Raw genomic sequence first — 12350 nt, forward strand, 5'->3', positions numbered from 1 at the left:
CACATTGATGATCCAATTTTACAGTTGTCAGCTGTCAGGACACCTAAAACCGGAAAAACTACCAAAGGCATGTGGCCACATATGAATATGGTCAGTGTGCTACTAAGAAACAGGTGAGGTCAAATGAAACCTTTATTTATTCTGGTTTTCTTGTTGCTTTTAAGAAAATACATTTACTACAGTAGTGATGAAATAAAATTTTAAACATGTTCTAGGCGTTTTTTTGTGGTTGTGGAACCATTTTATGTTTTTGAGGGTTTCTCAGGATGTTTTGATGGAGATATTTAATACACATTAATAACAAGGAACAGGTTTGCAGCAGAGCAGTAGAAAAGATTTTATTAATGGAAGGATCTGCATTTATTCCTTCTCCTTTTCATATCTGGACTGCTCAGTGTCTGGTTTCTGGAACCAGTGCTGTTTCTGCACCAGTGCCTAAGGTTTATTTGGGGAGGGGAGGGAGAAGGACTGCTAATGATCTCCCAGAGATAAATGAAATTGCTGATTTAGTCAAGCTCATTCTTGACCTTGACACAAGACGGGACAGGCAAAGGGAAGAGCTCAAAATAGAGCAAGTGAAAGAAAGGAAGATCAAACGAATGCTCAGGTCTGGCCAAGACCCCCCCTACATTCAGCTAACACCTGGCTGAGTTAGAAAACATGACCAGCCCAACCTTCCTGTTGGAGCCGATTGAAGCTGTCAGCTCCCGGCTTGTCACCCACTGCATCAGGAGGCCCCTGGGCTGCCACAAGAGCCCTAATTAGGCAGAAATGGCACTTCGGCAACTGACCCGCCAGGACCTTTGGCAAAGCATTTAACATCATTAGTTAACATTTTTATTAAAAAAAGTGTGAATGTAAATGAACAGCCAATGCATTTCAATAGGGTTTGTCGGTGGCATTGCACGCCCCCCCACTCTCCCAACCACACACACACTTTTTTGCATGAATAGTTCACTTGTTTTCTCTAAAGGGGGATGGGGATGTAGAGAATGTTTTTCCAAGGGAACTAGACGTGTTCAAAGCAGAAGCAAGGTCTTAAACAATCAGACACAAACTCTTGCCTTTTGGGGAGTGTGTTGGTGAGTGAACAAACAACTAAATGCAATCTTACCTGCAACATGCCTAAGGGGACATCTGAAAGGGAAAGTATGCATAACCCACACTGGAACAGAGACATACACAATCACATATGCATCTGATTGTTTTAAGTGTATTCATTGTATTTTTGTTCTTTTCCGTTACATCCAAGAATAGGAACCTAATCCAGTAAGGCTGCAAACCTTTGCTGAAGCTATCAAATGCTACAGCAATGTAAAAAGATGCACGCCTAAGAACATACTGTCCTCCTCTTCCCTTACAATTTCTTTAATTGTTGCATGTTAACTTTGACAGAAGATTATCAAAAAAATACCACTCAGGCATATTAACAACCTACCTTAATTAAGTCTCCACTGGCAGCAATTTATGTGCAAAAAGTTACTTATTCATACAGAACAGTATGCAGCCTTGAGTCAGTTTATTAGTACTCAATTTTTTTCTGCAGGTTCTTTAACTGAAGAGTTTCCATAATTTATCAATACTTGACCAAAATCCTGGCATAGTTTTTTGCAGATAAGAGACACAAGAAAATTAAATAATTAAACACACTTTTTAATGAAGAACTGGACAGGACTTGGAAGGGTGTCCAGTCCTCAGATATTTTATGTCTACTTCCCATGAACATGCCCCAATCCATGCTCCTTTTATTTCCTTTGAACCCATTATCTCCTTCTTCCTCCAGTGGAAGCTACAAAATATAGTACTGGGGCTGTTTCCTTAGGCCAGATAAAGACTGTATTACCTTAGGGTTTGGAATTTGCTCCCCAATCTGTAACAGCCATATGTTATCAGCAACACTTTTGTTCCACCAAAGAAAAGATTTTTTTCATTTGTTAGGAAATTATTCCATTACATTGTAGCTGCACTGACTATCACTTATGCCTTCTAAAATAAGTACAAAAGTAATAAGAGATTAAAATAGATCTTCCACATAAGGTACTTGGGATGAAGGTGCTGAAGGTGTTGGTTCAAAACCCAACCCATCAGACCTGCTCTGCAGCCAATGGAAGGTTATCTCTTTCTCAGATCCACTTATTAGAAACTGAAATAACAGTATTGTCATTTTCTCACACATTGGCATACCCAGAGGTTTTGGTCCCTGACTGTTTCCAAGTAAGTCCAATATTGGGGGGGGGACGGGACGGGACGGGGGGGCAACAAACAACCAACAAAAAAACCTCACAACCCACCTTGGCTATGCACCTTATCCCTGTTTGTTCAGTTTGTTAAATAAGCCAACCTTCCCCCTCACCCTTGACCTCACTACAAAGGGAGAAGCACTACACTTCTCTACATCACCTGACAGGGAAAACCAGAAGACCATACCTTCCGACTACATCAGATGCCTCACAAATCTGTGACTCACCGTTCTGTGACTAAGACACAGCAAAGTTTGTATCCAAAAAGCCAGAATAAGGCTACACCAGGGCATACCTCTACCCCACAGTGCAGATGTAACCATTGTTAGCCTGTTTAATTTCTTTTCAGGAAACTTCTATCTTGTGTTTGTGCTATGCCTAGTTAAAAAAGGTCTGATTGGGACTCCAGGACCTCTGCTCTAATAATAATAAGCATACACAATAACAAGAATCTTACATGCAGAGAAAACAAGAAGAACGTTACACACATACATGTTACACATGAATATGCTTACACACACAAGGAGCGTCTGTTCACAGGATGGGTAAAACCCTCTCCTTTGTAAATCTATAGTTTATGCCATGTAAGTTCTTCCTCTGTGTGTGTGTCTGTGTATACACAAACAATTGCTTTCATTCTCTTTTTAAACAATTACGTGTAGCCTTTGAGGACGCTCTAGAAACATTAGAACAACATGGCCTTCTAAATATAGATTTTTAAAGCACAATACCATTCCTAGAAATGCATGAAGGAAGCCTGGCTTGATCTTTCAACTCATTTATGAGAGCAAGTGAGCAGCTAATTTTAACAGTATTCAAATCATTGTTTACCAGTGAATTAACAAAAACAAAATCCATATCTTTCTTTCTAGAGCAGAAAAAGGAAGCAAAAAATATTTTTTAAAAATCTATTTGCTGACAATAATCACATGGTGACTTGCTTATCCCAATGATGCAGTTTTTTAGAGGTCATTAGCTTAAAAGCAGTATTAGCAAAAAGAATAAATGCTCTTTAGGAATTGCCCAAAAAGCTGAATCATACACGGCTCAGAAAGTTGGTAACAGGAAGGTGTCTATTTCTGACCCCTTTTCCCATCACATGACTATTTTCCAGTCTAGTTCTTCAGTATGGCTTCTTCTCTCCCGCTGGGAACTAAAGGGGTGGGTGAAGGGAGAAAGAGATGACAGCTTATTGAAAAAGCTCGTGCTCCCTGCCTAGTTTTGGCACATTTTCTGCAGGTGCCTCACACTATAGCCACAATAGGCTCTGGAAGAGAGGATTCAGACCTGTCAACAGCTACAGGAGGCAACTCCACAGCTTTGTTTTACAGGCTAACTTCATTGTCTGCTCTTCTGAACCCTGCAGCACAGGCACCCGTTAATGAGATGAGCCCCTTTTCCTCTATTTGTTCCCCCCTCTGTTTCTTTTGCCTTTCTGTAATGATTTAACTTGATCGTATTGGTTCCTTTCTACTGAGGATTGCTCCAACGATCAGATAAGATAATTGCCTGTAGAATACTGCTCAGCAACAACTATTACTTCCTTGGCTGAAAATGTCAGAGCAATTGAAAGCTCTTAGTGAAGTTCAAGAACAAGGAGGCAAAAAAGAAGCAGCTCCTATATATGGATGTATCTGTGTATACATAGCAAGTTTGCAGTGGTCAGCTCTCCTGGATGATCTTGCTTTATAAGCAACACTTTCACCATATTTTACATTTTCATGACTTTTTTCAAGAAGCTAACCAACATAAACATAGACACACCAATTCACATAAGGAAGTATTTCTCTCATTTACTTTGGATCTCTATGTCATTTACTTCGGATTTCTATGTCATTTACTTCAGATTTGGAAGACAGTATTATATAATCGCCTGGTTTGCATTTTCCTCACTTCCTATTCCATTTCTGAGAAACCAAATCATTGCAATTTCTTTTTAATCTTAAAAGATTGTATAGAGAAGATGCTGAGGGAAAGCCTGGAATGGCTTAAAGAAGTGGGTGGAGTTATCGAATCCTGTGAGCTTAATGCCCTTCCGATTTAGTCACTTGCTAGCAACAGTGACTTGCCAAATACTCAAACAAGACCATGTTTTGTGCAGCTCTGCTCTGTAGCTTTATTAATTGATAGCTGATAGAAAAATGCTATACCAAGAAAAGGTCATGTAAATATCACACTCTGAATCTAAGTATAATTAAAATAACAGAAATAGTTCGGGCCAGTATTTAATTCATTTCTTCATCTGAAACACATGCTGTCACTGCTAACAAACACGTGATGTTATGCACTGATGAACAATTCAAGAGCGCACCCAAAGACATCATGCTTTTTATCACTGAAGTATGTAGACTATAGAGATTTTGTATGAAATCAAGATCTCCATTTGTATGACTGACAGTACAAATAAGCAAGAAAAAGTCCACACTTGTAAAAATTTACTCAGAGCAAAATCAGAAAAACCGCACAAAACCTCATCCTTTATCATTTTTCAAATCACATTTTTTCTATACTACATATGCACTATCACCAATAATACACCATCACAAAGTCATAACCATCAAATCTTTTTACCATAAATTCCATAAAGAATAAATAGCTTTTGGAAGCTTCTTAAAGTTTTGCAAAAATGATGGAGAGCTGGATCAGCAGCTGGATCACTACAGGCTATTCATATGCTGAGCTGCTGAGGAACCACCATAGCGAAATTCCTTATTCTTTGGTAAGGAACTCCACCATAGGCAATTACATGATGGTTGTTTTATGTAGTATCACAAGATTACAAGCACCCAAATCAGTGTGACTGATATCTGGAGAGATCCAGGCTCCAATCTTGCAATAAAATTGAACCAGACTTACACTAGTTTAACTACATGAAGAACCAGATGCACAACTTGTTTATACATTAAATATTTCAGAAACTGTACTATCTTAAAACTAATTTCATGGTTACATTTCATTATATAGAGCTATATGCCGTAAGGCTTGCTCCCTGATAATCTAAATGAATTATACTATAGGTATCCAATTAAACTAAGCAGTGATTTCTAAAGTCCATTACATAACTTACTCAGAATTACTTTAAAGCTTTTGCTGGATGATACAATGTTTTACAGCAGTGAAGTAAAAGGATTCAGCAGACATGTGAAATATCAATTTCTTTTACTCTTTCCACAAGTATAGTCTGAAAACTCAATAAATGCAATAGCCTCAATTTTTTCAAATAGACAGTCCCACAACTTGCTTGTAAAAAATAGAGTGGAAATTCTATCTAAAACTTCAACACCAAGAACTGTGACACAGGAAACTGAGAATAACTGATCTCTCTTTGTGTCTGAAGCTTAGGCTAGCAGTCTGACTCTGGAGCCCTTGACACAAACTCACACTTCTAGAGAAAAGCTGGAAGTGGTAATTGCTACTGATGCTTGTCCTGAAACAACATGGCCTTTGAATGAACTCCCATTACAGGGCAGACTAGTGCAGTAGCTTCACAAATACTTCATGGCAGTCTTGAAAAAGTGACCATTTATAAGCAGGAAACACAAAAGAAAAGCTTTACTATCTTCTGACAAGTAGCCAGGGAATTAAAGATGTTCTTGTGCTCTCTTGCATGCTTGTTATAGCCAATGTTCACAGAATATGGGTAGAATTAAAACACAAAATTGCTAATTAAGAGCTGTGCTATTTATTAAGACATTTTGCTGCAAGCAGGCAGCAATTCATCTCAAATTAAAGCCTAAAAACCATTCAACTTGTAGATCATATGCAAAAAACAACGCAGTGCTTGATATACACAGGAGGTCAAGAGTTGATGATCCAGTAGTTCTTTCTGGATTTAAGCTTGTAAGTGCTAGGATACCATTTAACTTCAAAATAGAGTGATAGTAAGAGCTTCTCAAAATAATTTCATGGTGTTATTTACTTATACACAGCTTGCACTGCCAGAATGTTCTAGGTTGTGTGTGATGGACTGCTTCCCTCCCTGTGAATGGAGCAGGTAACTGAGAATTAATAAACTGGAACAGTAAAAAACCACAAAGGTTTTATACTCTGACAAATACAGTTGTGTACATTTGGTACTATTCTCAGCTTCATCACTAGACATCAGCAGTTGACAATAAATAGAGCCTCCTCCTTTGCTGAGGAAAGTGGTGATTTTTATGATGGATGTTTGGACACAACAGGTATACTCATTGCTTTCTGGTTGAAGCCTTATGAGTTTCACATACTATCCTTCTCATTGCTTTAGGTACACTTCACAAAACATACAATTGCAGATGCAGTATCTTCCTCCAGTTCCAGAGGGTTTTCTGTCAAAAAATTCTATCAGTTCCTCCCCTCATGTTGCTTTCATTAGCTATTTGTAAGAAACAGAGACTAGAAAGCAACAGTCCTGTATCACAGTTAAAGGTACATTCCTAGCAGTGCAATACACAGTGAGTAGGCAGTATTTTCAGTGGATAACATGCATGTTTTTTAATAAATATATGAATCCTGACAGAAGTTTAGAGTCTGACACTGAATTCTATTCTTAAGCACAATTCCATTTATGCTTCATCAAACCATAATCTTTCTTGCACTAACATAATCAAATACACCATATCAATACACCATAACCAAACACAGTTACGTAATTCCATCAGTGCAATTAATGCAGGAAAGAGATGGACTTATTGGAGCCAGTCCTGCACAGGGCACAAAGGTGATTAAGGGACTGGAGTGTCTTTCATAATAGGAGAAGCTAAGACAGCTGGAACTCTTCAGCCTGGAGAAGAGAAGGCTCAGGGGACTCTCATCAATGTGTATAAATACCTGATAAGAGAGAATGAAGAGGTAGAAACCAGACTCCTCTCAGTTAGTGGCCGCTGGCAAAACAAGAGGCAATGGGCACAAATTAAAAAATGCTACATTCAATGTAAAACAAGAATTTTTGCTGTGAGTGTGGTCAAACACTGGAGCAGATGGCCCAGAGAGGTTATGGAGTCTCCCTCTGGCGAGATACTCGAAACCTGGCTGGACACGATCCTGGGCAACCTGGTCAAGCTGACCCTGCTTGAGCAGGGGAGATGGAGTAGATGATCTCAGGAGGTCCCTTCCAACCTAAATGATTGTGATTCTGTAATTTACATCATAGTATAGCTTCAGGAAAGAAAGATCAAGTTTTGTGAAAACTCGTTTGAGAGCTGTACCCATGTGCTCTAGGAATCTGAAATACTGGGTTAACATTAAACAGCATTTTCTTCTAAACATCATCATGTTAATTACCTTACCTATTTGGTATAGTTCTCAATCATTCTGTAGAACCAAAAATACTTTCCAAAAAAAAAAAAGTCACATTCAGAAGTAGAATATTTCTGCATTTGCCTATATGTATTTGATTCTGGAAACAAGTTTATCTCAATGTCTCAATGTTTAAAGAAGAAAATGGAGGTAAGGTTTTGTATTAGAAACAGTCACTATCTCTATGTCTGTATCAGCTACTCCTTAATTTTAGAAAATAGGGATATTTGAAATCTGAACTAATCCCCTCTGTGCAAATGCACCATGCCTGACTGTCCAACAGTGACATCCTTTCCAAAACACTGCAACCCCGCCAGACTGCCCTGATGTTCATAGATCTCTTTAATTTCAAGCCATTCTGTAAGAAATGCTATGGATTTACAATTCTCATCGACTTTCAATGGAATTCAAAGGTGTTCAAGCTCACTCAAAATCTGCTGCTTTGAGACAAGCTACACAACTAGCTTTTAATAAAATTTTATCAGTACACAGAACTTATAAACCCAGGATTTTCTGGATGAATACACCCCCAAGCAGTAATGCCAGTCAATAAATTATTTTCCTTCAAAATAAGGTATGTTTCATTGCATCAGCTGGATGTTATTCAAACAAATGTATGAATATCTTATATGGAACTGTGAATATTATATATTCTTCAGAAGTCAGACAATGAAAAGCTTTTCAGCTTACAATCACATCTAGCTTCAAAAATGTGTATTTTTTTTAAGAATACGTAGGGACAATATTTCTTTTTTTTTTTTTTTTTTTTTAACTAAATGAATCTTGAACTGAAGAAAACTATTAAAGATAACAATGGAAATAGGAGAAAATAGAGAATTTTATATCCACAATTCACACAGCATTTCCCTAGCCTCATGGGAACTATTTAAATCTTGTTTATAGCAAAAAGTAGGATCAAAATGGTTATAAATGTAATATAACTTTCATACAAGATCTGAAAATTCTGGGGGGTTGTGCAAAAAATACCGGCAACAGGAGGCAAGTCTTTTGAAAAATTACATATTTGTGATTTAAAGAAACCTAAATCAGCACAATGAAAAAAATGGAGTCAGTTATAAATTCATATGATCTTATGGGCTTATCCCAAAATGATAGTCAAGCTTTTGCTCCACATGGTGCAATAGTGTTTGTGACATCCACTTTGAACTGCAATCTAGTTATGTGTCAAGCAGGAGAGTCCATTATTCACAGCATCAGTGCTGGGGAAAGAAGGTTAAAAGTTCAAGACATGCCCCAAGTGATTAAGGTTGTAAAAATCAGGAGATATACCATGGGGAAAAAATAATGCCATTCTTCCTTTTCTTCCATACTCAGTTTGTCCCCAAAAATGTGTTTAATCAAATCACAGGATGCAGAAAAGCCCCAATTCTCAATAGTAATGTAAACCCTACCTTTTTATTTGAACTCCTTAAACACCTTTGCTACCAGCTTCACTTTTCCTGGAAAGAAACGGAAAAGCTTCTCTTAAAATCTGTCAGCAAGTTACACGACTTGAGAACTCAGTTAACGCTATTTCTCACTCATTGTAATATTCACTTCAACTATTACATACTTCTAAGTAACTCTGATTTCAAACTTCAGTTTTCATGTATCCCACAGATCACCAGTTCATCTGCACTAGGCAGGTTTCACTTCTCAGTCATGTAAGCCTTTGATCTGCTAACCAGTAACAGATAACCTACAGATTGCTTCCAACCACCCCAAAAGTTGCTGTATTTGGAACTGCAATTACTGCTTCTTATAAAGTTGAGCAAATTTAGGGGGTTTCTGATGCAATATAAAAGGAAAGAAGAAAACGCTGAGCCTGAAGGATGCAGCTAAAAAAAATAAAATTAAAAAAAATTCTTCTGCAAAATTCTTCGTAGTGAGAGTAATGAATGGAAAGATTTACCAAAAAAAAAAAAAAAAGGTGCTTTAGTGCTCAGAACCTTTAAAAAGGTATCAAATAATTCTTTTCAGAAAGGTATCTCATTTCAAGAGGTCAGAAAAGTAGAAGAGTAATCCCTTCTAACAAATACATTACTTTTTCTGTTTGCTATTTGAACTGCAGATTCAAACTAGAATATCAAGAAAACCATTCTGACCATAAAAAAAGAGATCATGAACAAGAATAAATTCTGCTGATTTATGTAAAAGTAAGTTTTTCTTTAGCAGTAATTACACAGCCTCAGAACTAGAAAACTTAAGTACATGGTCCCACTTTTCAAACTCTGTTCATCTCTGAGTTTGATTGCTGGTTTGTATAAGTTGCAAATGTATTATGGCCACATTGCCACATCAACTTTGAAATTTTATCAATATCTTTTATGCAGTAACTGATGTATGAGCACACATTTTTATTTTTATGCCATAGAAAATATTTAATATGAATTACACAAAGCCTGACAGTATTCAGACTCTGTATATATTTGTAAGTGTATTAACATTTCAGAGTATGATATTGACAATATACTGACAAAAATCCCTATAACCCATCATGTCAGGGTCCCTGAACTAGATAGGTTTCAATAACGCCTTAAAGCTCATAAAGTTACTTCAAAATGCCCACACAAAGAAATCATGTAGTAAACTCCTGATATCCAGAATAAACCTAGCATTCATCAATAACCTGTGCATTACATTAAAAAAATCTGCACACTACAAAAACCAGCTATATCACAGAAATTTGAGGACAATCTGCAAGCTCAAAAATCAGCTCAAAAACTTGTCTTTAAATACTGTGAGTTCCAAATCACCTTTAGATTTAGAATGATAAATCAAAGCCTATCAGCTCTCACATTTTAGTTCAGCAGGCTCCTTTGGAGAAGGCTAGGCTCACCCTTGCACAGCAGGAGCTAAACAGACCCACAGGAAGAATCCTCAAACTTTAGAAAGAAATTAGTACTAAAACCCAGTCAGCTTGAAGTAACCATTGGAGCGAAGAATGATTACTCAAGGCAAATGAACTCTTATATGAGTACTCTGGAAATTAAAATAATAATGCTAGAGGCAGGGGGGGTGTATGGGGGGGGTAGGACCTAAAAAATTATTAGAAATTTCTAAATATCCAGTACATATTACTTAAGTTCTTGGAACTTTTTTATCTAGACTCAAAGCCCAGTCTAAATGTTATGTTCAGCCACATCCTAGGACCAAAGCTTTTGTTTACTCTTGTACATAAATTTATATTTAGCTTTGTTACTGGAGTTTATCCTTTATAGAATACAGAATATTAAGAATTAAAAGAAACACTACAGAAGCACTTTAGGTATAAAAGAAAAAAATTTGAAAGCCTTTTTTATTTAAGAAATTAAAATGTCTCAAGAACAGTAATGTACTTGTACAAGAGTATTTGTATCGCCAAGCTAACTAAAAGGCAATCCTGATTTTATTGGAAATGTCATGCAGTTTTTACGTACTCAAGACCTGACTTCAAAGAAGACCCTGTCAGTGGAATGAGCACACAATACTCTTCTGTGAAATCCTACAAGAACACAGATGGAAGTGAGACCATGATCTTAATTGATTTAAGGGTCTAGTTTATATCTGTAAAGCAACATTTTAGAACAGCAAAAAGCAAATTCTTTATGCAACACTTAAGCATGCCACATTATACTTGGGTTTAGAGTGCCCCAGATTAGCACCACATATAAACAGTTAAGTGAGGTACAAAGTATCTTGCGAAAAAAGGAATGCACACAATACAATATCATAAATGAGGAATAGCTGGTCATAATTTATTTCCTGGCATAAGAATTATAGTAAAGGCAAGAGGTGATAAAAAATTATGTACGGCTTCTCTCAAAAGAAATAAAAGACCCGCTTCTCTATCCACCCAAAATCCTATATAATCTAAAAGATTTTGGGAGAAACTCTGTTGAGAAGACATTAAAATACGGTGTTAGTGGACATCCTTAGGAAAGAAAAGGTTGCAAGCTTATACTGCTGGTTTTGTACATTTTAAATGCACATGTTGATATAAGTGAAGCATTTTCATTGTTTAAAAACAAAAAAGAACTACTACAGGGTATCATTTGTACCTGGTTATTTCTCAAAGGCCAGAGTCATGCCAATCATAGGCTTTTCTTCACTGGGTTTGTTTCTTGGGGCTTGCTACATATACTTTGATTAGAGAGTTTTTAATTACACTTTAGCCTGTTAGCACCATGGGGCCAATAAAACTAAGAGAAATAGAACTAAATTCTTCTCGTTCAACACAACTGTTAACTAAACACCAATTAATTACACCCACACAAGCCTAATGAAGATAATGGGGTTGCAGAGAGTTCACCACCAGTATGAAGTGGCTTGCAGTATCCTAACCTTAATCAGTTAACTACTTCATAATAGGTAGGATCATAGGATAAGCCATCCTCTTTCTACATGCTTACAATTACTATTACTGTTAATGGAAATTACATGGCCATACAGATAATTCATGTAACATTCACTTGATCATGAACCAAAAATGATAAATACTTGAGGGGAATCCTTACTAGTATTTCAAAGGGTTTATTTAAAAAAAAGAGTTCAAGGTTGTTAAATAAACTGAGTATCAATCTGCTCCAGCTTGTTGCTTTCCCAAAGGCAAAGCTGACAAGTTTCTTTTCCCAGATGGTTGATCAATACCCATACAGCAATACATGAAGCTGTTTCTCCACGATGCATTTCATTTAGAGCCCTTTTAAAGGCAGAAGGTGGGAAACTGATATAGGGGCACTTGAAATGTATCAGAAGGTACAGCTGTCGTATTGGATTCTATTATCTAGCACACGATGAAGCTCTCGGAGCACCATGCCAGCACCGTTACCTCCAGAAGTCTGTTCTTCCAGG

This window comes from Accipiter gentilis, chromosome 9 (assembly GCF_929443795.1).
Source record: "Accipiter gentilis chromosome 9, bAccGen1.1, whole genome shotgun sequence".
In the NCBI taxonomy this organism is placed as follows: domain Eukaryota; kingdom Metazoa; phylum Chordata; class Aves; order Accipitriformes; family Accipitridae; genus Astur; species Astur gentilis.